The 6,104-nt window shown below is 32.5% G+C and overlaps 1 pseudogene; it reads left to right on the top strand.

Moving 5' to 3' along the window:
* The window catches only part of LOC120082171, a 6,097-nt pseudogene extending 4,868 nt beyond the window's left edge, over positions 1–1,229 (top strand).
* The last annotated feature ends 4,875 nt before the right edge of the window (positions 1,230–6,104 follow it).

The raw sequence follows: 6,104 nt of genomic DNA, 5'->3' as shown, positions 1-6,104 counted from the left end.
ACCAATCATAGAAAGCAAAACAGAGTTTACTCAAAACGAATATGGTGGCAGTGCCGCCGTCGTCCTCGTCCTCCTCTTCCTCCCACTCGCCGTCGTCATCATCGAAGAATACAATCTCTGGAAACTCAAAACCGCCTTCATTAAATCCTCAAATCCCTGTGTTCAAATTGTTACAGAGCAACTCCCAAAAACAGAGCATCCGAAACAAACCCCAAAACAAGAACAAAGGAACCATCTTGTTGGACAACAGTTTTCAGTCCACCAGAACGTGGCGAGGACTTCACAATTCTCCAAGCTCTCTTCAGCATCGACATGCTGATTCTATTCCTTTCTGCAACTTGTGGCGTCGGTGGAGCGTTAACGGCGATCGACAATTTAGGTCAAATCGGAATGTCTTTGGGGTACCCAAAAAGAAGCATTAGCATATTTGTATCATTAGTCAGCATTTGGAATTACTTGGCCGAATTGCCTCTGTTTTCGTCTCTGAAATTGTTGTGACAAAATACAAATTTCCTCGTCCTTTAATACTCTCTCTAACTCTTCTTTTGTCCTGTGTGCGGCATTTGATGATCGCATTTGATGTCCCAAATGGGCTATATGTGGCTTCAACTGTAATCGGATTCTGCTTTGGAGCACAATGGCTGGTGATTTTCGCCATAATTTCAGAGCTTTTTGGGTTGAAATATTACTCAACGCTTTACAATTTTGGGTCAGTGCGAGCCCAATTGGGCTTTATATTTTGAATGTGAAAGTGGCTGGGAATTTTCTACGATAGAGAGGCAGAGAAGCAGCTCAGAGCAAAAGGGATTACTAGAAAAGCAGGAGAAGAATTAAAGTGCTTTGGTGGGGAATGCTTTAAGCTTTCGTTCATTGTAATCACTGCAGTTACTTTATTGGGTACGTTTATTTCATTGATTTTAGTGAATAGAACCAAGAGTTTCTACAAGAGTGATATCTATAAGAAGTTTCGAGATGAAGCTGAAACAGAGGTTGCCGGAAATGGAGCTGTCGCGCCAGCCGGAGCAGGGGAAGAGACAAAAAAAATGATGGAAATGGGAAAAAGACAAAGAGAAAAATTCGAAAGGGTTGAAGCAGACTTTTAGATCGATTCTTGGGCGTTTGGTATAAGGATTTCTAAATATCTGTGAATAAATGATTTATGAGAATAAGATGTCTGTAAATATGATATTTGGAAATCAAATATGATTGTATTTGGTTGTGCATCTAAATGCTATCAAAATTTGGTGAACAAAAATAATGTTTGTATCTAATTTATGAAATTAAGCATGAAAATCTTATTAGAATTGTGATAGTTTAATAATTTAAAGAATAAATAATATTCAATATATCAATAAAAAATTAATTAATTAGGAATGAATAATAATTTTAATTATAAATATTTAAAAATTATAATTATAATTATTCAATATTTTAATTATAACTATAAATATTTTAATAATTTTATAATTAAAATTAACCAGTTAATGCATTTAATGAACGTCATACTAATTATAATATAACACTTAATTATTTTTATTATCAATTAAACTCAACATTAGTAATTTTACTTTAAATTAAATAATATAAGAATATATATTTAAATGGATAATACATTATATAAAAGGTGAAGAAAATGAGATAAAAATATTATATATTAATAAAGAATACTAAAAAGTATTTTGTAAATATGATATGTTAATAATGAACGGAGTTATAAAAAATAATCATAATAATAATTAACTTCTTATAAATAATCAGTGACGAGTATATGTTCATAATGAAGGATTGAATTAAAATTAATCTTCATAAATTACTTGATTATTAAAAAAACAAAAAGTAATAAATTACTATTATTGAAAATGAAGTTTAATATTAACTAAATTTAACTAATCCTAGTTTACTAATTAAATATATTTAAGATATTATTAGTTAATAAATTAATCATTTATGTAAAAAATAATTTCATTCATTAAATAAATTTTTATTATAAAAATAAGTCAAGTATATATTTTAATATATCATTATTGATTTATTAAAATAAATATTTATATCATTTTGTTTAAATTAATATTACTTAATTAATTAACTATATTTAAAGTGAAATTATATATAAAATGAAAACAAATAGAGAGGGAAAAGAGAAAGTTTATAGTTTTGGAAGATAATAGAAAACCAATGTCTGAGAATAACTTATTCCAGACAAAAGAGGTGAAAACTATGAAACAAACATGAGAATTAGATATCTATGTTAATTCTCATGTTGAAAACCTGCCAATCAAACATCCCTTGGGGTTTTGGGAAGTGATTTTTTTTCTTCTGATCTCTTTGCCTTTGTTTTGAAAACACAATGTTTTTTTTGTTGAGAAATTATAAAAGGCAAAAAAAAAAAAAAAAGGAAAAAAAAAAATTAATGATAGGATTTTTAAGGACTTATATTTAAAAGGATTCATATTATTAGTCTTGAAATTAGATGTTTGATTCTTTCCCTTAAATATTGACAAAAAAAGAAAAAAAAAATAATTGAGTGCATCTCTAAACTCTTTTTTGACCTCGTTAGATAATTTTATATTTTTTTAGCATTTAACATGAGAGTTTGGAGTAACAGAATGTCTAACTACTTGGTTGAAAATATATGTTAAAAGAATTACATTTAAATTGACATAAAGTTCAACCATTAATCTACTTCAGTTTGATAACTATTTTTATATTGTTTTATTTTTTTTTTCCTTTTAGAAGGCGTATGGCACACCAACATGAGTTATTCATTGTTATACATATTTTTACATGGACATTAACATTTTTTGTGGATAAAAAAAAAAAAAAAAAAACTCAAGATAAAATCAATTTCATTTAGAAAAGCTGCACTAAATACCCTAACTCAACTCAGCACCCCAAACTAGATATTCCAACTAAACTAAACACAAACAATTTAACTTTATAGATAATCTAACTTCCATATAATAATCACCAACTAATGCCCCATTAGTGAATATTATAATTGTTTAACCCTTCTTTTTTCCTCACTAAACAAAATTTAAAAGAATAATAATAAAGTTAATTTTCAAATTTTTATTTGGTGTTTTAAGATCATGTTTAAAAATGTAGATTTAAAACAAGACAACTTATATAGAAGTACTGATTTTAAGCTTAAATTTTCAAAAATAGATAATTAAAAATAAAATAATTATCAAATATATTTTTTTAAAAAATAGGTATAAATGGAGTAAAGATTCAAACAATGATTTCAATCGAGTATAAATATTCCTATGCTTAAGTGGAAAATAAAAATAATTCTTTTTCTTATGATTTGATATCATCCTCATTATTGGGCTGGTTTGACCTAGCTCGACCCTCAAAAGTAAATGCCCAAGCTCGATCCAAGCCTAAAAGTCTAGGCACCTAATGTTGGATTCAAGAAGCAGGTAGCGTAAGTAAACCAGGATCATTAAGCATTCTAATTCAGTAATTTTGACTTAGTCTAAGCATGCTCATAAACTAGAAACAAAGTTTAAACCCTAACCTTTGAAGTACCTTTGAATCAAGATCTCCAACTGTAACCTCCTTGATTTCTGCTCGTGAACCACCACAAGGGCTTCCATACTATCCTTTTGGTGCCCTGGATTGAGTTGTGGGACTCAAAATAAGCTTGGATTAAGGAAATAAGGAGAGGAAGGCTAGTTTATCAACTGGCTAAAGAACAGTTTTTCAAACATTATTTCTCAACAAAATTTGCTCATAGTATAAAAGTCTTCCATCGCTTAGTGTTGAGAGCCTATATGATAGTGTCTGCCTACTAAACGATCGCACACTCGTATTTACTAAACGATCGCTTGCGATTTCTTAAACGATCGCTTAGCGCCTGAGCGTATCTAAACAACCGCTTACCTTTGACCTAAACGATCGCTTAGCAATTACTACACGATTATGTACCCCGACCTAAACGACAAGCACCTGACTATACGATAGTCGTCCCTTTCTCCCATTTGCTTATTCGTAGTACACGATTGCTTTTCCTCTTCCCCTCTACCAATTCCATCAAAGTCCACCCTTTGGATTCTCACTCCGAGAATACTGAGGGCTTCGAGTGGTGGTGTCGTCCCTGTTGCTTGTTGTTCATGTAGACGATCATGGTGTTGTTGGACGATTGTTTATTGGATGAGAAAAAGCGTTAGGAGTTTGGTCACGGTGAGACCGAGATTTGTGAAGAAAGTCTTCAACTGGTAAGTCTCTTAGTCTCTTGTATTTTATCTTTTAAAGCATGTCAGTAATTGGAATTATCAAGCAAGCAAAGACCTAATTATTACAAAAACCAGCAAAAATCGGTTTCATAACACTTCTGGAATGCTTGAACCGCCTTGAACCGGACCTCCAATGCTCAAAACTGTGCTAAACCGGCAAAGAACCGTCGAGTACCATCAAACATCGAGTGTGCCATCAAGTACCATCATGCATCAAGTATTTCATTACATACAAGCAAGTATAAGCATCGAGTACCATCGAGTATGGTATCATTCATCGAGTATATCACGAAATACCATCGAGTATAAGCATCGAGTACCATCGAGTATGACATCGTGCATCGAGTATTTCACAAAATACCATTGAGTTGCTCATCAAGTAAGGCATCATGTATCGAGTTTTGGAGAATCGAGCATCGAGTTTTGAGCAGATGTTGAAAATCTAGTTCTTCTGCTTGACCTTCTTCACTTCTTTCTTCAATTACGACTTAATTGCAACTCTAATGACTCCATACGAATTACAGACACTTAAACACACATTAAGAATCAACAAACAAGAGCCAATTACAAGAATTACATCATAATTGAAAAGAAAACAATGCCAAAACTCAGAGAAATCAAATTAGTTCATCATTTTCATACAACCTATGAAACAACACCCACCAAGCCAAAGTTAAACTGAATTGAATGCTTAAATGATGCTCTGATACCAATTGTTGGATTCAAAAAGCAGGCAGCGGAAGTAAAATAGGATCATTAAGCATTCTAATTCATTAATTTTGGCCTCAAACTAATGCTCATAAACTATTAATAAAGTTTCAACACTAATCTTTGAAGTACCTTTGAATCTGTAACGACCAGACATTTTGAGTACTCTGATAACGGTCGTTACTCATAATTACACATTTACATTCAAAACATTTTGACTATTGAGGAAAATAAATTTCATTCAAATAATAAAGACACTTTTCCAAAATAAATAATAAATAAGTAAAACCTTTGTTCGGGACCCCTAAAATAATGAAGAAAAAATAACTTAAACAGATAAAATTTTGACCAACATCGAGTTTCAAATCAAAACTTCTAAATAGCTTGAAAACGTAAATTGAGCGGAAGCGATTTACATGTCTCATATGGCATGATCACAGGTTCCTTTCATCACCCGCCGGTCCGTTCGTATCTTTACCTGAAAAACATAAATTAAGAAAGGTTGAGTATAAAGATACTCAGTAAATGATCCCATTACTGGGATCAAGCTATGCATCCATTGGCAGAGAATGATGAGCTCGTGGCTCAAACAACTACATCTGTCTTAGATGATGAAAAGAAACCAAAGGAAGTACTGTCTTGCCTTGACATGCATATCTAACGGCTCGTAGGCACATCGTCAAACATGAAAAATAACATGAATGTTAACTTGTCGATTCACGCATGTCTAGTGGCCCGTAGGCATACTGTCAAATATGGAAAATAACATGAACGTGAACCTGTCGACTATGGAAATGACATGAACGTGAACCTGTTGACTCACGCATGTCTAACGGCCCGTAGGCACACCATCAAACATGAAAAATAACATGAACGTGAACTTGTCGACTCACGCATGTCTACGGCCCATAGGCATACCGTCAACAATAAAAATAACTATGAACGTGAACCTGTTCGACTCACGCATGTCTAGTGGCCCGTAGGCACACCGTCAAATATGAAAAATAACATGAACGTGAACCTGTCGACTCACGCATGTCTAGCGTCTTGTAGGCACACCGTCAAATATGAAACTAGAACTGTCGGTCCTTTGAAATAAAACATGCATCAAGGCAAGACGGTAAACTGCTCTATTGGACTTCATCCATCACATACATA

Source organism: Benincasa hispida, chromosome 7 (genome assembly GCF_009727055.1).
Source record: "Benincasa hispida cultivar B227 chromosome 7, ASM972705v1, whole genome shotgun sequence".
Taxonomy (NCBI): domain Eukaryota; kingdom Viridiplantae; phylum Streptophyta; class Magnoliopsida; order Cucurbitales; family Cucurbitaceae; genus Benincasa; species Benincasa hispida.
The sequence above is the reverse complement of the archived record's forward strand: the minus strand, read 5'-3'. Positions and strand labels throughout refer to the sequence as shown.